A 26,685-nucleotide genomic window follows, 5' to 3' on the forward strand; every position below is an offset into this window, starting at 1 on the left:
CCCCTTGGAATCAACACTCTGCATTTGTCAGGCTAATGGCTCTTTGTGGCACATACGTCAGGGGCTATTAAAAGGTGGTAGTATTCTAAAATAAAGAGAATTCGCACCTGAGGTCTCTCGTTGGGTAAGCATTGTGTGTTTCTACATTTGTGACACTCAGAAACTGGCTTGGCTTCCATATAGTCTTTAACTAACCTGAGTGTGCTGACATATTGCTTTTGACCCTGCGATAATAGGCACCAGAATCGTATTGATGCAGATATTGAAGACATTCTATCTTCAGATGTCTGCTTTTGTAAATAGTTCTTTGGTGTATGTCAAACGTGAAATTAATACTGGGTCATTATCAATAGCAGGATCCATTAAGTGCTGTAAATGTAAGCAAAAAGGCAGTGACATACAATTTCATTTGAAGCTTTAAATCTAAATCTTCCCTTAAGAATCCATGGAGCTGGGGAATTCGCCCAGTACAACACAATCTTCCTTTTAAAAGAGGGATATCATTTGAGGAGTATGCATACTTAGAAATAAGAAGGTAAACCAGCAGGTTGCATCTTCAGAACAGGAGCACAATTTAATCAATAGAATAACACAACACATATCCACAATAAAATAAATTGCAGAGATAATATTGTAGACAAATATGGTTCTAAAGGTTGGCCTGATTAAATAGAGAAACCATGTTTTAGCCCGTTTATGTGACAGGACCACACCTTTGCACTATTAAGGACAAAGAATCTCCTCAACATTCTATGGTCTACTGGCATTTGGAAGCCTCTGGCAACTTTATTTTAGTTACTGTTTTTTTCCGATTCATAGAATCAGTTTATCGAGCATGCACTCCTACTCAAGAAACAAAATCTGAATTTAAATACATGAGTGCAGGTTAGATTTTGTATTGCTTTATTTTTGCTGTGCTTATAACACTACTTTTAATTGTTATATTATTGTGATTTTAATGAAATTGACAATATTTATTTGAAATAAAGATTACTTTGACTTTGTGTAGTGGTGGTTTTTAAGGGTTCTCGTCATTCTATGTCGACTACCTCTCCGCATTAACATTGTGTCTTGCTAAAGATACAGCTCATATCTGACAAAGTAGTTCCCTGAATGACTAGAGAGTGTATGGTCTTCGTTTTCTAATGTGCAGATTAAATGGTTGTGGACCTGTTTTTTAACGGAATGGTAGCCATGCCCATCCCTGAAATCTTGAGGTGGCTTCATATAGCTTTGAGTTTTCAGAATTGCTGGGCAAATTGGAAGATGTTTTAATTGTTAGCACTTTTGTGCCAGCCTTTTCAGGTTTTACTGTCTTTCTCGGTTTACAGAACTAGTATTTCTGATTTTCTTGGCATGAGCCTTGTACCCTTTGCTTGCTGGTATGCTAAATAATCAATGTCACAGAGGAATGTTCTGTTTATGACCCATATTCGGAGCTGGCATTGGTTATTTTGTCTAGATCAAGATAACCCTATTTGCAAGAATGCTTTTCTGCCTTTGCATGAAACTAAGATGAGTAATTATTTCATGATTTCTCATAGAATGCATGTATTCATTTTCCCCAGTCCACAGACATGCTCAAAAGCTATCAAATATCTGTACAATGGGCCTCATTACAGGTTTTGTGAGTATTCTGGAGGTAAATCTGCCGAATACTGTCAAATGCAATTACCGTTTCCAGCACCTGTCTGCCGGTTATTGCTGGCAAATTACAAATGTCGTACACACAGCAAATGCTCATTTTATGTTCTTTATGACTCATTGGGAAATTTTGCCTCAATTCAGGCAGTTTTTTGTCGGTAGGGGTCAGATTTAACTCTAGCTGTTTTTCCCGAGGCAAATCCTTAACCCCTACTGGCAAAGTTGTAATTGGCTAGTCCGGTAAAAATGCTGGTAAACATTACTACGGGCACTTTTACTGTTTACCGGCCAACTTGTAATGAGGCCTAATGTGTGGTATTTTTATTTTGATAACATTTAGTAGCATTTGACTCACTGGATTATTCAGCCCCACCTAACCTCTTCAGCATGTCTTGTGCATTTTCTCAAGCAAACACATTTTATAAATTGTAACTTTTAAATCAATATTTTGTTGGCTCATTTGCTCAGGTGTTTTCATTAAGGGTCATATTTAAATTAATAACGTGTTATAATACAGCTTCAGCATCTTGTATTTGATTCTGTGACACCTCTATCTGTTGTTTGAATTCTCCAGTTCTTTGTTTACAAAATGCTTGCACTGACATTTAACTTGTTTGTTCATCTTCTAACTAGATGTCAACTTTCCTTAGATTTGTAACCATTTGTTATCCAAGAGGTACTCACGTCGTCTTAACGTAAACGATTTTGAATCTTTTTTTTTCTTTTTCTTTTTTTATGTAATTTTGAATCTGTCTCCTAATGATTTTTCATTCAAATTTTTTTTTTCGTTTCCATTTGAGACACTTGTATGTGCATAATTAGTTCACCGTCCAAAGTAGTATAATTAGTCTGAGAGTTATTCAAGTTTTTTTCTGCTTTTTCATTTCAATTCTCACGCTCTTTTTGCTAATCATGTAATGTGCCAGAATCATATACAAATCTCTCTATCTTTGTTGGCCAGACATTATAATGCTTGCCACAGAAATATTCTGTATCGATTTGAGGTACCTAACTGCAACCCACAAAATATTTAGAGCCACCTGTTCAGGTTGTGTTGTGCTCATTTCACATGAAGTGGCGAGTGTGTTTCTAGGCAGTGGTATGATGGTGTGCTGTCTTGTACATAGCCATCAGCCATGCAGAGTGTTGATTTAGGTCCTCCTTGATGCGTGGCAGGTTGCTCTGGGCCAGGAACACGGAGTCGGGTATGGATCCCGGAAGTGTGCACAGATGTGTGTTATAAAAATATTGAATACAGAATACTTGCACATGCGTCTGTTGATGTAGACATACGTTTATGCTCTGAGTGGTATGAGGGCCACATGCTTGCACTCCATGGTCTAACCACACAGGGGAAGTCTGCAATGGCATAAAATCTGGCGTTGATGTGGTTGAAGGCTGTAGGGTCTGTGTGGAAGATAATATGGTTCTGCACCTGTCTCATCATGTGACCTGTGAGAGGATGCGTAAGAAGAAGACCTGAGTGATGCCGTGCACCGGGGCAACAGTGTGTTAGAAACTGCCTGTGGTGCAGAAAGGGAGCACTGTGAGAAGCTACAACAGGGGGAGAATGAAGGTGACTGTGCCCGGTCTGGCTCTGTCAGGAGCACGAATATGGTAGGAATGATTAGCTGGTAGGCAGTGAGGACCTTCTGGTCTGTGAGGTCATGATACAACATCCTAGCCCTGCACCCAATCTATGGGTAGGGTCTTCGGGCTCTCCTACCCCTTATCCTGTCCTCACACTGCCGCCATCATGGGGGCTGATCTGCAGGTTGATGGGATGTTTGGCTAAGGCTGCCCTACAGGCTGACAGGATGCATGGTCTGGGGCTGATGGGATTGCTGGACTAATGGCTGGGGCTGATGGGATTGCTGGACTAATGGCTGATGGTATGCTTCGGCTGGGGGCTGGTAGACTATCTGGGCTGGGGTTGATGTGCTGCTTGGGCTGGGGGCTGCCCTGCAGACTGATGGGCTGCCTGTCCTGGGGAAAATATACATTTCTTTTTACATTGAGGCTCATGTGCTGTGGCCAGCAGCATGTGGCTCTTTGTTTCTGGAGTGGCTGGTTTTCTGATGGCTATAGCTGGTAAGATAGCTCTGTGGGTTTAGCGCTAGCTGCTGCAATGTGTGTGTGATCTGCAGGTTGCAGGTTCAACTCCCAGCAAGGTCAACTCAGCCTTTCATCCTTCTGAGGTTGATAAATGGGTACTAACACAGGTTGAATGATATTGTGTGTATATTTGTTCTATATGAAGCCCTTAAGTGTAAGTGCTATATAATAACACGTCACTATCGTTTGTCCTTGGACGTCTGCTTGCATTCACAGTGATTTGGTAATATGGGCCTATACACACTGATATTAACGATACATATGGTGATGCATTCTTGTATGAAATGTATTTTACTTTACAGTTATGTCGTAACCATATTTTTAGTAGTGTACTCAGAAACAATGCTATGTGATGCCACTTCCTGTTTTGTCGTGGTTTGAAAGGTTGTGTTCCATCACTTCCCATGATGTCACTTTGGGGTGGGGTCAAATTACATCACTTCCCGTGATGTCATTAGAGGTCAAGGTTTGTGTGGTGTCAATTCCGCTACCCCTGGCATTTTGGTGAAATGACGTCCCAGATGATGGACTACCTGTCCTGGGAACTTATGGACTGCCTGTGCTGGGAGATGATGGACAGCCTGGACTGGCGGCTGATGGAATGCTTGGGATGGAGCTGGTGGGCTGCTTGGGCTGGCGTCTGATGAGCTTCTTATGCTGGGGGCTTCCCTTCAGGCTGATGGGCTGCCTGGCTGGGGGCTGATGGGCTGCCTGTTCTGGGGTCTGTGGGCTACCTAGACTGTGGGCTACCTAGACTGTGGGCTGATGGGCTGATTGGACTGGGGGCTGCCCTGCAGGCTGATGGGCTGCCATGCCTTGTGGCTGATGGGCTGCCTGTTCTGGGGGCTGTGGGCTCCCTAGACTGTGGGCTGATGGGCTGATGGGACTGGGGGCTGCCCTGCAGACTGATGTGCTGCCTTGCTTGTGGCTGATGGGCTGCCTGTCCTAGGAGAGGATAGGCACCCTGGAACAAACGGACTCCTTGGACTGGGGGCTGCCCTGCAGGCTGATTGTCTGCCTGGCCTGAGGCTGATCGGCTGCCTGGTTTTGGGCTGACCTACCTGTGCCAGGGTGATCATTTTCCTTAGCTTCATGAATTGTTGCGACAATATTACTTCTCGGTCGTTGGCATGATCAAAGTGATCCTGCTGTTTTCAGTGCTTTCAGTGCAGTCCCCACGCCCTGATTGGTGTCTCGTTGCATATGTGGAGGTTGCATGCCTTTTTGGGATGATTGTTGCCTGTTGTGTGCACAGTCTGTTTTACTCTTGTGTTTTGCACCTGCTCTGAGCAGGTGCATTGGTTTGGTGTAAATGTATCTGGCATTAAATGGCAATACATTTCAAAGTAGATTTACATGGGCATTTGACACAAATACGTGGGATATCATGTGAGCCTTGGTGAAGGATGTCAATACCTGCAGTATACTGAGACTTTCTGAACATATGGTGACACTACCTGCTAAAACAAATGTTCAAACTACTATACTGCTTATACTCTTGCTGCATGCAGCAACTCTGGCAGTGCTATTTTCAAGTCTGTAAGCAGATTTTCTATTACTCTGCACCTGTTTTTATATCTGACTCTGCTGCCTCTCCTGAGATGCTAGAATGTCAAATGTTCTCACAAAACGAGGCCAAGTAGGATCCGGGTCCAGAAAGGATATAATACAGGAGATTTACCAGACTGGCAAACTACGAGTTCTGCTTGCGGGTGCCTTTTCGCCCGCCAGATCGGACCTGGTGGGCGGTCCGGAACCCGCGTGCATAGCATGTCGGATCCACTGGAACCATTCTGAATGTTGCTGGTGCATCAGGCCTCCCATTCCCATTGAGCTCTATGGGGCTCAAATGGGAATAGGGAGCATTTTTTACTGGCTCCCAGGAATGGGCAAATACCGGGTACGGCAGGCCGTAATGACCCAGTAATTGCTCATTCCTGGGCGCCAGTAAATTTTGCAAGTTCGTCGGCAGCCTGCCGGTTTTATCAGCAAGGCTACAGTCGAACTTGTAATGAGGCTTGTCTTATTTTCAGACTTACAGGGTAATTCATAGAAATTTGCACAAAAGTGGCGCACGCGGCTGGCGCACAGTGTCCCCGTGCGATACACTGCGCCAGCCGCGTGCGATAAAATCCTTTTCAGCGCACAGCGTATTCATGGATTTTAGCCTCCAAAACCAGCCATGGCGCAGAGTGGCGCAGCGACCCTGCATCAGCGCCAGTTACGCCCCCAAGAACGCCCTCGCACAAGGAAAATCCTTCAAAATTCCCAAATCATTGCAAAGGGCTGCGCTAACCCTGGACCAGTTCACAGGGCTACCAAACAGCAAACGCCAAGCAGGGAACGTGTATTTCAGTGGTTCTCGGGAAGTTTCACACGCGATTGTCCTGGGTACGTGTACATCAGGGATGCGCGGGAAGTATCACACGCAAAAACAGCAGGGTACGTGCATTTCAGGGGTGCGCGGGAAGTATCACACATGATTCCATCAGGGTACGTGTATTCCAGGGGTGCGCGGGAAGTATCACACACAAAAGCAGCAGGGTACGTGTATTCCAGGGTGCGCAGGAAGTATCACACGCGATTCAATCAGGGTACGTGTATTCCAGCGGTGCGCGGGGAGCACTAAACCTGAATTGCCCGTGTGGGTCCTCCCAGGTGTTCCCTCTACACCCTCCACGGCCCCTGAAGGCGGCCCACACCACAGGGGACTACCCTGCACATGTCCCGCAGGCAGCCCATCCACCATGCCCATGCCCCCCAGCCAACCCACATGTCACCTTGCACTACTGCCCACCAACGCATGTCCCCCTGCACCCCCACCCCCCAGCATCCAGGGGCACCCTCCACCAGGCCCCCACTCATGTCCAACTCATGTCCCCCTGCACCCCCAACCCCCAGCATCCAGGGGCACCCTCCACCAGGCCCACACTCATGTCCCCCTGCACCCCCACCCCCCAGCACTGTGGTGCACCCTCCACCAGGCCCCCACTCATGTCCCCCTGCACTCCCATCCCCCAGCAGCCAGGGGCACCCTCCACCAGGCCCCCACTCATGTCCCCCTGCACCCACACCCCCCAGCAGTGCAGGGCACCCTCCACCAGGCCCCCACACATGTCTCCCAGCACCCCCATCCCCCAGCATCCAGGAGCACCCTCCACCAGGCCCCCACTCATGTCCCCTGCACTCCCACCCCCCAGCAGTGCAGGACACCCTCCACCAGGCCCCCACTCATGTCCCCCTGCACCCCCACCCCCCAGCAGCCAGGGGCACCCTCCACCAGGCACCCACTCATGACCCCCTGCACCCCCACCCCCCAGCATCCAGGGGCACCCTCCACCAGGTCCCCACTCATGTCCCCCTGCACCCCCACCCCCCAGCACTGTGGTGCACTCTCCACCAGGCCCCCACTCATGTCCAACTCATGTCTCCCAGCACCCCCACCCCCCAGCAGTGCAGGGCACCCTCCACCAGGCCCCCACTCATGTCTCCCTGCACCCCCACCCCCCAGCATCCAGGGGCCCCCACCACCAGGCCCCCACTCATGTCCCTCTGCACCCCCAACCCCCAGCATCTAGGGGCACCCTCCACCAGGCCCCCACTCATGTCCCCCTCCACTCCCACCCCCCAGCAGTGCAGGGCACCCTCCACCAGGCCCCCACTCATGTCCAACTCATGTCTCCCAGCACCCCCACCCCCCAGCAGTGCAGGGTACCCTCCAACAGGCCCCCACTCATGTCCCACTGCACCCCCACCCCCCCATCAGCCAGGGGCACCCTCCACCAGGCCCCCACTCATGTCCCCCTGCACCCACACCCCCCAGCAGTGCAGGGCACCCTCCACCAGGCCCCCACCCATGTTTCCCAGCACCCTCACCCCCCAGCATCCAGGGGCACCCTCCACCAAGCCCCCACTCATGTCCCCCTGCACTCCCACCCCCCAGCAGTGCAGGGTACCCTCAACCAGGCCCCCACTCATGTCCCCCTGCACCCCCACCCCCCAGCAGCCAGGGGCTCCGTCCACCAGGCCCCCACTCATGTCCCCCTGCACCCCCACCCCCCACCAGTCAGGGGCACCCTCCACCAGGCCCCCACTCATGTCCCCCTGCACCCACACCCCCCAGCAGTGCAGGGCACCCTCCACCAGGCCCCCACTCATGTCTCCCAGCACCCCCACCCCCCAGCATCCAGGGGCACCCTCCACCAGGCCCCCACTCATGTCCCCCTGCACCCCCACCCCCCAGCATCCAGGGGCACCCTCCACCAGGCCCCCACTCATGTCCCCCTGCACTCCCACCCCCCAGCAGTGCAGGGCACCCTCCACCAGGCCCCCACTCATGTCCCCCTGCACCCCCACCCCCCAGCAGCCATGGGCACCCTCCACCAGGCCCCCACTCATGTCCCCCTGCACTCCCACCCCCCAGCAGTGCAGGGCACCCTCCACCAGGCCCCCACTCATGTCCCCCTGCACCCACACCCCCCAGCTGTGCAGGGCACCCTCCACCAGGCCCCCACCCATGTTTCCCAGCACCCTCACCCCCCAGCATCCAGGGGCACCCTCCACCAAGCCCCCACTCATGTCCCCCTGCACTCCCACCCCCCAGCAGTGCAGGGTACCCTCAACCAGGCCCCCACTCATGTCCCCCTGCACCCCCACCCCCCAGCAGCCAGGGGCTCCATCCACCAGGCCCCCACTCATGTCCCCCTGCACCCCCACCCCCCACCAGTCAGGGGCACCCTCCACCAGGCCCCCACTCATGTCCCCCTGCACCCACACCCCCCAGCAGTGCAGGGCACCCTCCACCAGGCCCCCACTCATGTCTCCCAGCACCACCACCCCCAGCATCCAGGGGCACCCTCCACCAGACCCCCACTCATGTCCCCCTGCACCCCCACCCCCCAGCATCCAGGGGCACCCTCCACCAGGCCCCCACTCATGTCCCCCTGCACTCCCACCCCCCAGCAGTGCAGGGCACCCTCCACCAGGCCCCCACTCATGTCCCCCTGCACCTCCACCCCCCAGCATCCAGGGGCACCCTCCACCAGGCCCACATTCATGTCCCCCTGCACTCCCACCCCCCAGCAGTGCAGGGCACCCTCCACCAGGCCCCCACTGTTAGGCGGAAACCTGTGCAGTTCCCTCTGGGACCACTGCAAAAGATTTAGGACTACAGGTGTTTGGCGGTGAACCCACTTGGTAGCAGTCTGTACCACACAGATTCACTTGGTAGCTGTGGCTGAGCAGTCAGACTTCCCTCAAGAAGAGTTGAGCAGTATGTGGAGTATACAAAATCGGGCAATCCTTCACAGCAAGAAAAGTAAACACGCAACGAGGCTTAGTGTAAAGATATTACGGTATTTATTTATAATGAAACATCTATGGAAAACACTAAGGCAAATCATGGCAAACAAATCAAACACAGTAGAAAACGATTGATCCTCCTAGCAATATATCGACAACTCTAGGTTCTACCGGTACCACTTATTTTCAGACAGAGGTGTATACCTCAACCTAGATGACACTCAAATATTAGTTAGGACGGGAGAGAAAAAGATAGGCAGGTTATGAAATCAACACAGTTCAATCCTTCGCGGATAAAATGCAAGGCAGGAAGGCAAGAATCACAATAGATCATAAAGTTCAGAGGCCAGGCCCACTCGGAGAGGGGCAAGACGCGATGTCTCGAAAAGTCTCTAGTGGAGATGCATTCAATTCTTTATAGCAAATTGTTATCAGCAGATTGAACCAGTTCAGAACAAGGAATGAGAAAAGCTTGGAGGCGACCCAACGGAACGGAGAGGATTAAGACACCTCACTCGAACCGATAGAAAGGGAAGCCAGGCGGACACGGTACCTTGTTGTGGAGGGCAGCTCCGGCGGGGGCAGTTGTTCCTGGTGGTGGATGCACGTCAGGTCTTTGCCAAGAGTAGAGATGATCTTGTCATCAAAGAAAAGTGAAGTCCGGTGCACCACCAGGGAAGAGACCAGCCGCGGAGTGCTCCGTCACAAGGCACCACCTTTTGGTCGCGGTACAAGGGTAGTGGCTATCCGGTTGCCGGGGTGCGCTGCACGGGCAATTCGACCACTGCGTCCTGAGGCGAATAAAAAGCAAAGGGGACTGGTTGTTCCCACCAGTCAGGGGAAGAGACTCTCCGGCAGGGAGATCTCCTCTGTCGTCGGGAAGTGGTGAGTCGGTTCCGCAGGGTTTCACCAGAGGTGTGGTCGTGCAGGTCGGCTCAGCGTTACCCTCGTCGGATTCTTAGGTCCTGTGGCGACTTCTGAAGATCCAGTCCCAAAAGCCCTGCTTTTATGCAGAAAACCCCCATTCATTCATCCTAGCTGTCAATCAACACACGCTAAATCGTGAGCGGGAAGGCTCACCACCTGGCCAATCACTCCAGAGTGCGACCGGGGTTGGCAAGGCAACTCGGTCCAGGGTGCCTAAACCCCCTCCCACACCCCTGTGGTAACCCAGACAGAATGGCACCACTTTGGAGGGTCTCTGTACAGAGCCTGCCAAAAGTGGAACAAAGGGCTCGACCTTTGGTTTAGGAGTCACGGAGACGAACACAGACGCCATTTTACAAACCGAGTTCTGGCAGAAAATACCATCCGATAAACTTATTTATGATAAGTAGACCAGTGGTATGTTAGAGATTGACGAGAAAAAGTATCAATCTCCAACAATGGGACGAATCCCATAGGGTTATGTCCGGGGTCAAACATAACAAGTAGTTTCCACTGCCACCAGCCAAAACTCGACGAGGGGGGACGGGACAGTGCCCCCTCGAGTAACAGATCCAGGAGTAATCGAATTACCCCTACTAGTACGTCAACAATAAGATGGTTGATACTAGTCCTGTTAGTAAATTTAGGTCTAGTAAAGCCAATGGTGACTTTACATGCCCGGGGAGACAGTAGTCAGTCCCCGGGTATGGAGTCTATGGTGGAGGTCCGCTAGGACGCCCCAGTGTTACGGCACATAAGGTGCGGTGTAACACACATAGAAAAACATATGAGACCCTATGGAGTAAAAGACCCCATAGCCCCTAGAACACATTGACATTCAAAGGAATTACACACATTCATGTCCGAGAGTGGGAGGAAAAGAGTCTCACTCTTGGCAGGATGGAAAAAACAAACTCCCGAAATCCAGCAAAGCTGCTGGGGGACTCACTAGGTTAGGAAATTCAGCCTAAACAGAGAATTCTCCCTAACACCCACTCATGTCCAACTCATATCTCCCAGCACCCCCACCCCCCAGCAGTGCAGGGCACCATCCACCAGGCCCCCACTCATGTATCCCTGCACCCCCACCCCCCAGCATCCAGGGGCACCCTCCACCAGGCCCCCACTCATGTCCCCCTGCACCCCCACCCCCCACCATCTAGGGGCACCCTCCACCAGGCCCCCACTCATGTCCCCATGCACTTCCACCCCCCAGCAGTGCAGGGCACCCTCCACCAGGCCCCCACTCATGTCCAACTCATGTCTCCCAGCACCCCCACCCCCCAGCAGTGCAGGGCACCTTCCACCAGGCCCCCACTCATGTCCAACTCATGTCTCCCAGCACCCCCACCCCCCAGCAGTGCAGGGCACCCTCCACCAGGCCCCCACTCATGTCCCCCTGCACCCCCACCCCCCAGCAGCCAGGGGCACCCTCCACCAGGCCCCCACTCATGTCCCCCTGCACCCACACCCCCCAGCAGTGCAGGGCACCCTCCACCAGGCCCCCACTCATGACTCCCAGAACCCCCACCCCCCAGCATCCAGGGGCACCCTCCACCAGGCCCCCACTCATGTCCCCCTGCACTCCCACCCCCCAGCAGTGCAGGGCACCCTCCACCAGGCCCCCACTCATGTCCCCCTGCACCCCCACCCCCCAGCAGCCAGGAGCACCCTCCACCAGGCCCCCACTCATGTCCCCCTGCACCCCCACCAGTCAGGGGCACCCTCCACCAGGCCCCCACTCATGTCCCCCTGCACCCACACCCCCCAGCAGTGCAGGGCACCCTCCACCAGGCCCCCACTCATGTCTCCCAGCACCCCCACCCCTCAGCATCCAGGGGCACCCTCCACCAGGCCCCCACTCATGTCCCCCTGCAGCCCCACCCCCCAGCATCCGGGTGCACCCTCCACTAGGCCCCCACTCATGTCCCCCTGCACCCCCACCCCCCATCATTCAGGGGCACCCTCCACCAGGCCCCCACTCATGTCCCCCTGCACTCCCACCCCCCAGCAGTGCAGGGCACCCTCCACCAGGCCCCCACTCATGTCCAACTCATGTCTCCCAGCACCCCCACCCCCCAGCAGTGCAGGGCACACTCCATCAGGTCCCCACTCATGTCCCCCTGCACCTCCACCCCCCAGCATCCAGGGGCACCCTCCACCAGGCCCCCACTCATGTCCCCCTGCCCCCCCACCCCACAGCACTGTGGTGCACCCTCCACCAGGCCCCCACTCATGTCCAACTCATGTCTCCCAGCACCCCCACCCCCCAGCAGTGCAGGGCACCATCCACCAGGCCCCCACTCATGTCTCCCTGCACCCCCACCCCCCAGCATCCAGGGGCACCCTCCACCAGGCCCCCACTCATGTCCCCCTGCACCCCCACCCCCCAGCATCCAAAGGCACCCTCCACCAGGCCCCCACTCATGTCCCCCTGCACTCCCATCCCCCAGCAGTGCAGGGCACCCTCCACCAGGCCCCCACTCATGTCCCCCTGCACCCCCACACACCAGCAGCCAGGGGCACCCTCCACCAGGCCCCCACTCATGTCTCCCTGCACCCCCACCCCCCAGCACTGTGGTGCAATCTCCACCAGGCCCCCACTCGTGTCCAACTCATGTCTCCCAGCACCCCCATTCCCCAGCAGTGCTTGGCACCCTCCACCTGGCCCCCACTCATGTCCCCCTGCACCCCCACCCCCCAGCAGTGCAGGGCACCCTCCACCAGGCCCCCACTCATTTCCCCCTGCACCCCCACCCCCCAGCATCCAGGGGCACCCTCCACCAGGCCCCCACTCGTGTCCCCCTGCACCCCCACCCCCCAGCACTGTGGTGCACCCTCCACCAGGCCCCCACTCATGTCCATCTCATGTCTCCCAGCACCCCCACCCCCCAGCAGTGCAGGGCACTCTCCACCAGGCCCCCACTCATGTCTCCCTGCACCCCCACCCCCCAGCATCCAGGGGCACCCTCCACCAGGCACCCACTCATGTCCCCCTGCACCACCATCCCCCAGCATCCAGGGGCACCCTCCACCAGGCCCCCACTCATGTCCTCTTGCACCCCCACCCCCCAGCAGTGCAGGGCACCCTCCACCAGGCCCCCACTCATGTCCCCCTGCACTCCCACCGCCCAGCAGTGCAGGGCACCCTCCACCAGGTCCCCACTCATGTCCCCCTGCACCTCACCCCCCACCAGTCAGGGGCACCTTCCACCAGACTCCCACTAATGTCCCCCTGCACCCCCACCCCCCAGCAGCCAGGGGCACCCTCCACCAGGCCCCCACTCATGCCCCCCTTCACCCCCACCCCCCAGCAGTGCGGGGCACCTGCCAGAAGGCCCCCACACATGTCCCCCTGCCAACACGTCATCACATTCCAGATCCCAGGCTCCTATGCCCACCCAAATCACACCCCACGCCACCTCAGTCCAAACACCCAACCAAGCTTTACATCCATTCAAAATTGAAATACCCATTACATGATAGATAACAAATAAGCAGTATGCGCATGAGTACAAGTCCGTCAGACCCACACAATGGCAACACATGACTGTGAAAACCCACATTGTGGCAGGCATGAAACCAATGAGAGAAGTCCACACATTGAAGTAAGAAACAAAAATGTATTACAGTGTAAATGAAGTGAATGAAATCAAAAGAAACAATAATGGCAACAAATATCAAAATGCAGCATCTCCAACAAAATAATAAATAATGAAAATGGGAATCCAAAATAACCGTAATGAAATTGTGTCCAAAGTCACCGTCCAACAAAGCAAATCCAAAGGGAAAGTAAAGTGAAAATCCATTGCTCCATGGTGAAAAAATAATAAAAGATGAAGGCCACAAATCCACTGTCAAACTATGTACAAAGAGCAATCAGGGGTCCATGATCCCAACAATGTAAATGAAAACTACAATAAAACCCACCTAACTAATAACTATATACAAAAAAGTGGGGCATAGTCCAAGCGCCCCAAATTAAAAAAAAGAAAAAAAAACCTAACTCTAATTAACTATATACAATGGCAGCGGGCTAGTCCAACGGCTCACTTCTGGATGTTGCGGGCCAGGGCATCATCAAACTCCTGCTCAATGTCCCGGAGGCGGTCCTGTTCCATGGCCCCGAGGGTCCGCAGGGACGACGACATGTTCTCCTCCACCTCCCTGCGGATTGCCTCGAGGCACTCGGCCCGCCTCAGAGCCCTCCGCATGGAGTTCTCCGCCCTGACCATCGTGAGCCGTGCCTCTTCTGCCCGCTGCCGCTCCGCATCTATGGCGTGGCCCAACCGCTGCCACACGGAAGACACTTCCCGTCCTGGGTCCTCCTGCCCTCCGGCTGATGCCTGCCCCTCCGATGTCGAAGGCCCCGAGCCATCGTGGCTCCCACCTACAGCCTCCTGCTGCTGCTGCTGCTGTCCATGTGCCCTGTCCGATGGTGCCTGCACATCCTCCTCCAGCTGGGGTGCAGTTGTTGATGTGGCCACCCCTGCTGGACGTACGACTCCCGACTGTGGCAGGGATCTGTTGGCCACCAGCCTGGCCGCACGGTCAGGGGCAGCTCCACAGGGCACCCAGGTGATACATGTGTGGGAAGATGGCATGGAGGACGACTGGGGCATGGGGGTTCCATTGAGGAGGGGGTCTGAACAAGGTCCAGGAAACGGAGGAATCCGGCCATGGTGAGCTGTCCCAGTGGCTCAACGCAGTCAACGAGCCATGCGAGAAGACGTGCAGTCTCATCATGGAAAGACTGCAGGTCAGCTCGCATGGCCCGTTGACGCAACGCCAGCCCACCCTGGACAGGCTCAACCTGTTGCAGATAGCCACATCCGCAGGGAGAGGAAGGCCAGTTGGTGTAAGCCAATCCCCTCCCTGAGAACGGGTCTGGAAGTAGGCATCCCTGCTGGTGCAAGATGATGCAGTGACAGGAGCAGGGACAGGATTGCACACAGGCACCTCCGCGGCGGCCTGTGCTGCCACCTGTCCCTGGTCCTGCAGTGCACCACTAGCACCAGTGGAATCCCCACCTCCAGACCCCACCACTGTTGCTTGCACGGCCTCCTCCTCCACCAAACCCCCCACAAACCTGGATGACTCCGTGCCATCTTCCTCCGTTGGGCCCTGTGGGGTCCCAGCTGCCCCTTCTGCTGCCGAGGAGTCCAACTCAAACCTCCGCCTCCTGGACCTCCCCTCAGCAGCTGCGGCCTCGGATGCGGCACCGGACTCCTCACTCCCCGACGAGATCACAACCTGGGAGGGGAGCCGGGCCTTGCGTCTCCGGCTGGTGGTGCGACCCATGCCGCTGTGCTCCACAGCACCTTCTCGGCCCTCTTCATCAGTTGATGCTGCAGACAGGGAGAAATAAAACACAGGCATCAGGGCACTGTATAATGGACTCATAAAAACATGACAGTTGTACATGAGAGGCATTGGCAAACCTCAGACATGGCATCACAATCCCCAACACACATGTCATTTCAACTTGCACACATGAGCTATACCACAGCCATATCGCAACAGCCAGCACCATCCATATACATACAACAGCATGAGCAGGAAAAGGTGAGCCAGACATCACATGCGACACAGGGAGGGCACTACTGTTAGGCGGAAACCTGTGCAGTTCCCTCTGGGACCACTGCAAAAGATTTAGGACTACAGGTGTTTGGCAGTAAACCCACTTGGTAGCAGTCTGTACCACACAGATTCACTTGGTAGCTGTGGCTGAGCAGTCAGACTTCCCTCAAGAAGAATTAAGCAGTATGTGGAGTATACAATATAGGGCAATTCTTCACAGTAAGACAAGCAAACACACAACGAGGCTCAGTGTAAAGATATTAAGGTATTTATAACGGAACATCTATGGAAAACACTATGGCACTATCACGGCAAACACTTCAATCACAATTACTCTACGAAGAAGAAACAATTAATCCCCCTAACAATATTTCGACAAGTCTAGGATCTACCAGCATCACTTATTTGCAGACAGAGATGGACATTCCCTCTGTCCCTTACTGAAGTCTGCCCTGCTGGGTCCATCTTCTGCCAGTAAAGACTGCAGCTCAGGATGGTCAACAGGATCCAGATCGCCAATGAGTACCTGGCCTTCCATTAGCTCTCCCTCAGAGTCTAATTCTACCACACAGGGTTGTACCTCCCTCTCAGCCTCAGCTGGAGGTGGAGTTACGGGTGTAACTTTGGACAACCGCAGGGAAGTCCGTGTTGGCTGCCCTGAAATGTTGGCTGCTGGTTTCGGGATAGAAGTCTTAGGTTTCCCTTTCGCTTCTGATTTCTTGGAGACAGCTGCTGACAATTCCAGTGGAGCAGGAGTGATTTCCTTCTTCATCATCTCCTGGAGAGTACCGCGCATGGTCCTCTCTCTTGCGGGTCTGGTTAGTTCCTGTAACCGTTTACTAGGAGGTCTGGGAGTATGCGATACAACTGCGAGAGTTTTCAAATCGTTACCCAACAGTACGCGTCCTGGTACCTCACTCTGTATGCTGACAGGTATCTTTACAGTCATGTCGTTACACTGGATGAGAACTGGTAATTGGGGAAGCATCTGCACAGGCACTCCAGCTAACTTGGTGAGGCCTTTGGGTGCCTTAGCAACATCCTCTGCCTGAAAAAACAATTTATCCACCACAGTTATGCTGGCCCCAGTGTCCCTAATGGCAGGAGTCTCCTGACCATTCACCTGGACACTGTCCTTATAATACTCTTTAGTATTATCGGGGATAGAATTATAGACATCTAAATTCTGTTGTTCCCACAACCCCAGAGATACTAAAGAAACGCTGGCTGAGACTCCAATGGGTTCGTCAGCTAGCAGTAGAAAGTTTCCACTTGCCATTTGGACTTCCTCCTCTGGAGCAAAGGCTAAGGAGACAAGCTGGACCCCTGAAGGTTTACCCTTACATCTGAGATCTCCTTTCACGTGGTCAGTCGAGCCACAAACAAAGCATTTAGCGAACGCTTTTTGGAATGGTGGCTTGTTCTGACCTCCTTCCGGTTTGGCACCAGAAGACACACTATTCTGCTGTGGTTTTCCTGGTGGCTTACCCTTCTGGTTTTGTTTGGGGCCCTCTTTGGAATTTGAGTTATTCGAATTCTCTTTTGAGTCTTTTTTAGGCTGTTTTCCCTCATCCTTTTTCTGAGTTGCCCCAGAATCCTTATGAGTAGCCCTGTTGGCAACCCACAAGTCATCGGCCCTAGCTAGCGTTCGGGAATCCAATTCCTTCGAATCAGCCAAGTGCTGTCTGAGCTCAGGAGAACAGGCATCATAAATCGACTCCAACATAAAAAGATTCTTCATACCCTCATAATTGTTCACTTTGTAACCCTTAATCCATCCCTCTAAGTTTTTCAACCCTTCACTCACCGAGGTAGCCCAAGGGGTACCATCATGCTTTTTGAGGGTTCTAAACCTCTTAAGATACTGGGAAGGGGTCTTCCCGGATCTAGCTATTAAAGCTAGTTTCACACTTTCGTAATCCGTCTTATCCGCCTCCCCCAACTCCATTACCACATCAGTCGCAACAGGAGGGAGCTTAGAGAACAACCAGGGAAGTAAATCATTCCCGGTGATGTCCTGGAGCCCATGATTGTACTCAAACAGTTTTAACCAATCCAACACATCCAATCTCGGTTCATACATACCCACTAATTCTTTCGGCATCCGGGGTCTTTTGGGACTGGAGCTCCTAGAGGAACCAGAGGAGTCAGAAGCATTTTTGATAGACAACTTTTTCATCTCTAACTCGTGATTAAGTTCTATTTCCCTGAGTCTTAACTCAGCTTGCTTCTGCTCAGCCTGGGCATTCATCCGTCTGAACTCGAGCTCTTGGTTTCGTTCAGATTGAGCCAAGAACCGATTGTATTCTAATTCGAGCTTCATTTTTTCACGTTCAAAATAAGCAGGGTTACTTGTGGGACCTGGTATGGGCCCCGTAGGCACAGCTGGTAAGGCAGGTAGAGGAGCAGGGGAGACAGTTTCGTTAGCCTCTCCGTCCTCGTCAGCCTCTTCATCGCTATCATCAGAATTACGATTCAGATCAACACCATCACTGTTATCTACAGTTGCTGGAGAAATTGGTTCCTCTGAACCAGTACCCAGACTTTGGTTCGCCAGCAATCTCTCTATTAATTCTAACTTCTTGCCTCTTACAGAAAGATTCTCTTGCCTACAGAGAGCTCGCAAACTCTCAGTATTTTCACCTGACAAGGATTCTTGACTGTAAGTTTCCATCGTAGACATGTTTTTGAAAGTTGCTTTTTAGTGCTAAGTTTTGTGGTTAGTTATCCTAAAGTGTCGAAAAGCACTCTAATCTGTATACTCGATACAAATCCCACCGCTGTACACCAGTGTTAGGCGGAAACCTGTGCAGTTCCCTCTGGGACCACTGCAAAAGATTTAGGACTACAGGTGTTTGGCAGTAAACCCACGGCAAACACTTCAATCACAATTACTCTACGAAGAAGAAACGATCAATCCCCCTAACAATATTTCGACAAGTCTAGGTTCTACCAGTATCACTTATTTGCAGACAGAGGTGTATGCCTCAACCTAGATGGCACTCTAACATTAGTTAGGACCGGAGAGAAAAATAGGCAGGTTACGAAATCAACACAGTTCAATACTTCACAGGTAAAATGCAAGGCAAGGAGGCAAGAACCACAATAGATTATAAAGTTCAGAGGCCAGGCCCACTCGGACAGAGGCAAGGTGATATGTCCAAAAAAGTCTCTAGTGGAAATGCGTTCGAGTCTTTGTAGCAAATTGTTATCGGCAGATTGAACCAGTTCAGAACAATACATGCGAAAGCTTGGAGGCGACCCAACGGAAAGGAGAGGATTAAGAAACCTCACTCGATGTTACGCTCACCTGACTCCCACGGAGGCGCAGGTCTGGTTTGGAGTGTTGTTGCTTCTTCTATGGTGAAGCGCAGGACCCGGAAGATTGACTGGACCGGACCTTCGAATCTGGCTTGTCTGGCTCGCAGGAATATCTTTCTGTATGTGAAAAGGGAGTATTAACAATCTGCGGGAGAAAGTATAAGCCTCCCGCTCTCTTCTCACCCCTCTACGAAACCCTCCTGCGACCCCCACGTGAAGTCTCACCTTAGGGTATGAAAGGTTGAGCTCTCCATCCTGCCTCTCATGCAGGGGCGCGTTGTATCCAGTTACTTCACTGGGATTTTGATTGTAGAGGGTTCAAGTTTTGTTTTCCCGGTATAGTACCGTAAGGATTCTGTTAATGAGTATGATTCCGCAATAATAATAGTTCGTTGTCTCTTTTTCAGGTACGGAAACTATTCCGAGAAGAGCTGTGGAACCGAAGAATGAGACTCTGGTGAGCTTGATGAGAGTTCCCTCAGTGTCCTTGTATCAATGCGCTCACTAACGCTGATGTCTTTTTTCCCCATAGGGGCCGGGGTCCGGAAATGCCTGGATGCGGCACCGACCCGAAACAAAGCTCAATCCAGAAGAAATCAGGTAAGTCTTTAATGGGCGTTTGGGCAATGTCTTTTCATGCGCCCACTAACGCTGATGTCTTTTTTCCCCATAGGGGCCGGGGTCCGGAAATGCCTGGATGCGGCACCGACCCGAAACAAAGATCAATCCAGAAGAAATCAGTTAAGTCTTTAATGGGCGTTGGGTAACGTCTTTTCATGCGCCCACTAACGCTGATGTCTCTTTTTCCCCTTAGGGGCCGGGGTCCGGAAATGCCAGGATGCGGCACCGACCCGAAAAGAAGTTGGAATAACCCAACAGGTAAGCTTTGTAATGGAAATTAAGGTTTCCTTGTTTTCTTTCCCCTCTCACCTTTATTCTTGTCTTTTTTCCCTAGGTGCAGTGATGTGGCTGCGAGTCCAGATGTCGCCGTAGAACGTGGTGGTACCTTGTACAGGTGAGTGAGATGGGGCACTGCAGCGATCGAAGCGATGTGCTTTTAAATGGATGTCTTCCTTTTCAGGACCGTCGGCGAGATGTCTCCGGAATGCGGATTTAGCAGGTAAGGACTCTTCTTTACCCTTTTCTCTTCTCTTCTCTCTATGCAGGTGTTCCAGGATGCTGGCAGGAGTGGCAGAAGACAGAATGCAGGAGCAAACACGGTGAGCGTCCAGCTGCTAGATGCAGAACAACGTGAAGCATGAGTTGCTGCTTGGGCGTGGCTTAAATAGCCTTCAAAGTAGTTCCAGGTATGTATCCTTCCTCTCAGGTATGTATTCCTCCCCTGACCAAACCCGTGTGGTTAAGTAGTTACAAAGATAAAGTAGTCCCATTCAGGCCTCAGAAGGCCTGGATGTTGCAGCATGGTCTGCATCAGGTAAGTTAACACTAAGCACCTTTAACACAAAGTCCCCTTTTATGAGCCTGGCGCCTATGGCGCCAGGACTGTGGCCCGATATGAGCCTGGCGCCAAAGGCGCCAGGACTGAGTCCAAACAGCCCCTACTTGAGGCTGTTGTGACTTCCCTTGAAGACATGATGTCTGCCTCTGGGGTAGCTGGGTCTTGTCTGGCACCTTGGAGGTAGGCATCATGACAGTACCCCCTCCCAAGGCCCCTCCCAAGGTGGTCCTTTCCGGGGGTTTCAGCTTGCTTGGGAATTTTCGGTGGAATCTTTGCACTAATCGCGGGGCGTGTACATGGTCACTTGGTTCCCAAGATCTTTCCTGAGGTCCGTACCCCTTCCAATCAACTAGATAGAAGAGTTTTGATTTTAACATTTTGGAATCCAATATGTCCTTAACTTCAAATTCTAATTCCCCATCGATTTGAATCGGTTCAGGTGGTTTGCTTAGTCTGGTTCCAGGCTGCACCGGTTTTAACAGTGATGCATGAAAAACGGGATGAATTTGCATGTTGGCTGGTAGATCGAGTTTAAAGGCCACTGGGTTAATTATAGCTTTGATGGGATAGGGTCCAATGTATCTGGGATTAAAAGTCAGCGGTCCTTTGAGAGGCAAATGCTTGGTTGCCAGCCACACCTGGTCTTCAATATGGTACGAAGGTGCTTCACTCCCATGTAGATGAGCATTTTCTTTGTATTTTTTCTTGGCTTGTTGCAAATGAGTTGTAGCTTCCTTGAAGGCTCGGGTTATAGTAGAATGCAAATGATCAACTGCAGGCATTTCCAGGTTTTGAGGAGGGTCTAGGTGTGAGGTTCTAGGATGATGACCATACAAGGTGTAAAAAGGGGTTTGTCCTGTTCCAGAATGTACAGAATTGTTATATGCGATCCATAGAATATCTTTCCAGCTGTTTTCAGATTGATGCAACATGCACCGAAGATATTGTTCAAGGGTTTGGTTAGTCCTCTCGGTTTGACCATCGGTCTGGGGGTGGTGACTAGTGGATAAGCGTACATCAATTTGTGCCAGTTGACAACATTTCCTCCAAAAATGGGAAATAAATTGGCTTCCTCGGTCTGAGATTAATATGGATGGAAAACCGTGCATACGAACTATGTTTTCCAGAAATTCCTTGGCCAAGATGGAGGCCGAAGGTACCCCTTTTAAAGGGATAAAGTGGGCCATCTTGGAGAACAGATCCACGATTACCAAGATAGTGTTATACCCATAGCAAGGAGGCAGTTCGGTAATAAAGTCCATTGACAAGGTGTGCCAAGGGGCCGGTGGAATATCCAAGGGTTGTAGGAGACCGGCTGGTCTCTTCTTTTGACCTTTATTTTGAGCGCAAACTCCACAAGACATCACAAAAGATTTTATGTCTTTTCTCCAGGATGGCCACCAGAATTGTCGTTTGATCTTTTCCTCAGTTTTTGCGATACCAGGATGTCCTTCCATTAATGTATCATGATAGTGAGCAATGACCAATTCTTGCAGTTCTTTGTTGGGCAGAAATAACCGCCCCTGGAAGTACAGTAAATCGTTATTAACGGAAAAGTGTGACCCCTTTTGAGTCCATTCTTGCAAGGCTGTGGAATTTAAAAGTTGTTTAACTCAAGTTTGAACGTCCTCTATAGTTTGTAAAGAGGTCAAGCCTAAACTTCTTTGTTCGGGTATAATTGGTACTGGTTCTAAGTTTGAATTTGTTTCATCCATTCCAATCCGGGATAAAGCGTCCGCTTTGCCATTCTTGCAACCAGGGCGGTAGGTGATTATGAAGTCAAATTCTGCAAAGAATAAAGCCCATTGGAGTTGGCGGGATGATTGGGCCTTGGCCGTTTTTAGATATTGCAAATTCCTGTGATCTGTAATCACCGTAATGGTGTGTCTTGCGCCGAGGAGGTAATGACGCCAAGCCTTGAAGGCGGACTTAATAGCTAGTAATTCTTTGTCGGTGATTGCGTAATTGATTTCAGGAGCCGTGAATTTCCTGGACCAAAAGGCTACAGGGTGCATCTGGTTAGTTTCTGGATCCCTTTGAGACAAGACAGCACCCATGGCCAAACTGGAAGCGTCGGTTTCAACAATGTAAGGGAGATCTGGGCGCGAATGCTTCAATACAGGGGCGGAGGTGAATTTGGTCTTTAGGTCTTGAAAGGCCTGTTCTGCCTCAGGAGTCCATTCGAAACGTTTATTCTTCCGTAAGAGGGCTGTTATGGGTTGAACCACTCGAGAAAATTCTGGGATGAATCTTCGATAGAAATTGGCAAAGCCAAGCATACTCTGAACCCCCTTAACAGAATTAGCAGATGGCTATTTGAGGATGGCGTCCACCTTTCGCAAGTCCATTCGGACTCCTTTAGGTGTCAGGATGAATCCGAGAAACTCGACCTCTGTGGTATGAAAAACGCATTTTTCGAGTTTCGCAAACAGGTTGTGCTGGCGCAATTTCTCAAGAACTGCCCTGACATGTTTTCTGTGTTCGGATTCCGGGGAGGAGTATACCAGGATGTCATCGATATATACGATGACACAAACATCGATAAGTTCCCAAAGAACATCATTCATAAAGTATTGAAAGGCGGCAGGTGCGTTGCATAATCCGAAGGGCATCACCTGATATTCAAAAAGCCCATATTTGGTGCGGAATGCAGTCTTCCATTTGTCGCCTTCTTTTATACGTACCAGGTGATAAGCTCCTCGGAGATCTAACTTGGTGTATATACAAGCATCTTTTACCTGGTCAAGAAGTTCAGGGATCAGAGGCAGAGGATAACGATTCTTAATAGTTATTTGATTTAGGGTGCGGTAGTCAATACATGTTCTAAGGTCGCCTTCTTTTTTCGGCACGAAGAACAGAGTTGAGGAAACAGGAGACTTTGACGGGCGAATAAAACCGTTGGCAAGATACTGATCTAAATACTGACGCAAATGAACGTTCTCAGGTTCAGTAAGAGCATAAATCCTACTACAGGGCGGTTGAGCATTGGGTACCAGGTCGATTTGACAATCGTACGACCGGGGGGGAGGTAACGTGTTCGCCTGTTCTTTTTGCAAAAACGTCTTGGAACTCTTGGTATTCAACCGGTAGTTGTATCGTGGTGGAAGTTACTGTGGCCAGACCCATATCTGGATTTCTTGGATAACAAGTCAGTTCACAATCAGGAAAGGTTATTCTCTTTGCTCGCCAGTCAATTCGAGGATTATGTGTACTTCTGCCCTTAATTCCCCCAAAAGCTGAGCCAGCTGGTCTGTCTCAGAAGTCTCCATAGCGCCCGGGTGGGAAATTGTAGGTAGGCTTTGCGTTCTGTTACGCTCACCTGACTCCCACGGAGGCGCAGGTCTGGTTTGGAGTGTTTTTACTTCTTCTATGGTGAAGCACAGGACCCGGAAGATGGACTGGACCGGACCTTCGAATCTGGCTTGTCTGGCTCGCAGGAATATCTTTCTGTATGTGAAAAGGGAGTATTAACAATCTGCGGGAGAAAGTATAAGCCTCCCGCTCCCTTCTCACCCCTCTATGAAAACCTCCTGCGACCCCAACGTGAAGTCTCACCTTAGGGTTTGAAAGGTTGAGCTCTCCATCCTGCTTCTCATGCAGGGGCGCGTTGTATCCAGTTACTTCCATGGGATTTTGATTGTAGAGGGTTCAAGTTTTGTTATCCCGGTATAGTACCGTAAGGATTCTGTTAATAAGTATGATTCCACAATAATAATTGTTCGTTGTCTCTTTTTCAGGTGCAGAAACTCTTCCGAGAAGAGCTGTGGAACCGAAGAATGAGACTCTGGTGAGCTTGATGAGCGTTCTCTCAGTGTCCTTGTATCAATGCGCTCACTAACGCTGATGTCTTTTGTCCCCATAGGGGCCGGGGTCCGGAAATGCCTGGATGTGGCACCGACCCGAAACGAAGCTCAATCCAGAAGAAATCAGGTAAGTCTTTAATGGGCGTTTGGGCAATAGCCTTCAAAGTAGTTCCAGGTATGTATCCTTCCTCTCCGGTATATATTCCTCCCCTGACAACACCCGCGTGGTTAAGTAGTTCCAAAGATAAAGTAGTCCCATTCAGGCATCAGAAGGCCTGGATGTTGCAGCATGGTCTGCATCAGGTAAGTTAACACTAAGCACCTTTAACACAACGTCCCCTTTTATGAGCCTGGTGCCTATGGCCGATATGAGCCTGGCGCCAAAAGCGCCAGGACTGAGTCCAAAGAGCCCCTACTTGAGGCTGTTGTGACTTCCCTTGAAGACATGATGTCTGCCTCTGGGGTAGCTGGGTCTTGTCTGGCACCTTGGAGGTAGGCATCATGACACTCAAACCGATCGAAAGGGAAGCCATGCGGACACGGTACCTTGTTTGTGGAGAGACAGCTCCGGCGGGGGCAGTTGTTCCTGGTGGTGGATGCACGTCAGGTCTTTGCCAAGAGTAGAGATGATCTCGTCGTCGAAGAAAAGTGAAGTCCGGTGCACCACCAGGGCAGAGACCAGCCGCGGAGTGCTCCGTCACAAGGCACCACCTTTTGGCCCGGTACAGGGGTAGTGGCTATCCGGTTGCCGAGGTGCTCTGCATGGGCAATTCAACCACTGCGTCCTGAGGCGAAGAAAAAGAAAAGGGGACTGGTTGTTCCCACCAGTCAGGGGAAGAGACTCTCCGGCAGGGAGATCTCCTCTGTCGTCGGGAAGTGGTGAGTCGGTTCCGCAGGGCTCCACCAGAGGTGTCGTCGTGCAGGTCGGCTCAGCGTTACCCTCGTCGGATTCTTAGGTCCTGTGACGACTTCTGAAGATCCAGTCCCAAAAGCCCTGCTTTTATGCAGAAAACCCCCATTCATTCAGCCTAGCTGTCAATCAAAACGTGCTAAGTGGTGAGCGGCGAGGCTCACCACTTGAGCCAATCACACCAGAGTGCGACCGGAGTTGGCAAGGCAACTCGGTCCAGGGTGCCTAAACCCCCTCCCACACCCCTGTGGTAACCCAGACAGAATGGCACCACTTTGGAGGGTCTCCGTACAGAGGCCCACCAAAAGTGGAACAAAGGGCTCAACCTTTGGTTTATGAGTCAGAGAGACGAACACAGACGCCATTTTAAAAACCGAGTTCTGGCAGAAAATACCATCCGATAAACTTATTTAAGATAAGTGGACCGGTGGTACGTTAGAGATTAACGAGGAAAAGTATCAATCTCTAACAATGGGACGAATCCCATAGGGTTATGTTCGAGGTCGAACATAACAAGTAGTTTCCACTGCCACCAGCCAAAACTTGACGAGGGGGGACGGGACAGTGCCCCCTCGATTAACAGATTTAGGAGTAATCGAATTACCCCTACTAGCACGTCCACAATAAGATGGTTGGTACTAGTTCTGTTAGTAAATTTAGGTCTAGTAAAGCCAATGGTGACTTTACATGCCCGGGGAGACAGTAGTCAGTCCCCGGGTATGGAGTCTATGGTGGAGGTCCGCTAGGACGCCCCAGTGTTACGGCAAGTAGGGTGTGGTGTAACACACATAGAAAAATATATGAGACCCTATGTAGTAAAAGACCCCATAGCCCATAGAACACATTGACATTCAAAGGAATTACACACATTCATGTCCAAGAGTGGGAGGAAAAAAGAGTCTCACTCTTGGCAGGATGGAAAAAAACAAACTCCAGAAATCCAGCAAAGCTGCTGGGGGACTCACTAGGTTAGGAAATTCAGCCTAAACAGAGAATTCTCTCTAACAGTGGGAGACATGAGTGGGGGCCTGGTGGAGGGTGCCCCTGACTGCTGGGGGTGGGGGTGGTGGGAGACATGTGTGTGGGCCTGCTGGCAGGTGCCCCTGACTGATGGGGGGTGGGGGTGCAGGGGGACATGAGTGGGGGCCTGGTGGAGGGTGCCCCTGACTGCTGGTGGGTGGGGGTGCAGGGGGACTTGAGTGGGGGCCTGGTGAAGGGTGCCCCTGACTGCTGGGGGGGTGGGGGTGATGGGAGACATGTGTGTGGGCCTGCTGGCAGGTGCCCCTGACTGCAGTGGGGTGGGGGTGGTGGGAGACATGTGTGGGGGCCTGGTGGAGGATGCCCCTGGATGCTGGTGGGTGGGGGTGCAGGGGGACATGAGTGGGGGCCTGGTGGAGGGTGCCCCTGACTGCTGGGGGGTGGGGGTGGTGGTCGACATGTGTGGGCCTGCTGGCAGGTGCCCCTGACTGCTGGGGGGTGGGGGTGGTGGCAGACATGCGTGTGGGCCTGCTGGCAGGTGCCCCTGACTGCTGGGGGGTGGGGGTGGTGGGAGACATGTGTGGGGCCCTGGTGGAGGGTGCCCCTGACTGCTGGGGGGTGGGGGTGCAGGGGGACATGAGTGGGGG

The sequence above is a fragment of the Ambystoma mexicanum genome, chromosome 6q (genome assembly GCF_040938575.1).
Source record: "Ambystoma mexicanum isolate Mex_15411 chromosome 6q, UKY_AmexF1_1, whole genome shotgun sequence".
Lineage (NCBI taxonomy): Eukaryota > Metazoa > Chordata > Amphibia > Caudata > Ambystomatidae > Ambystoma > Ambystoma mexicanum.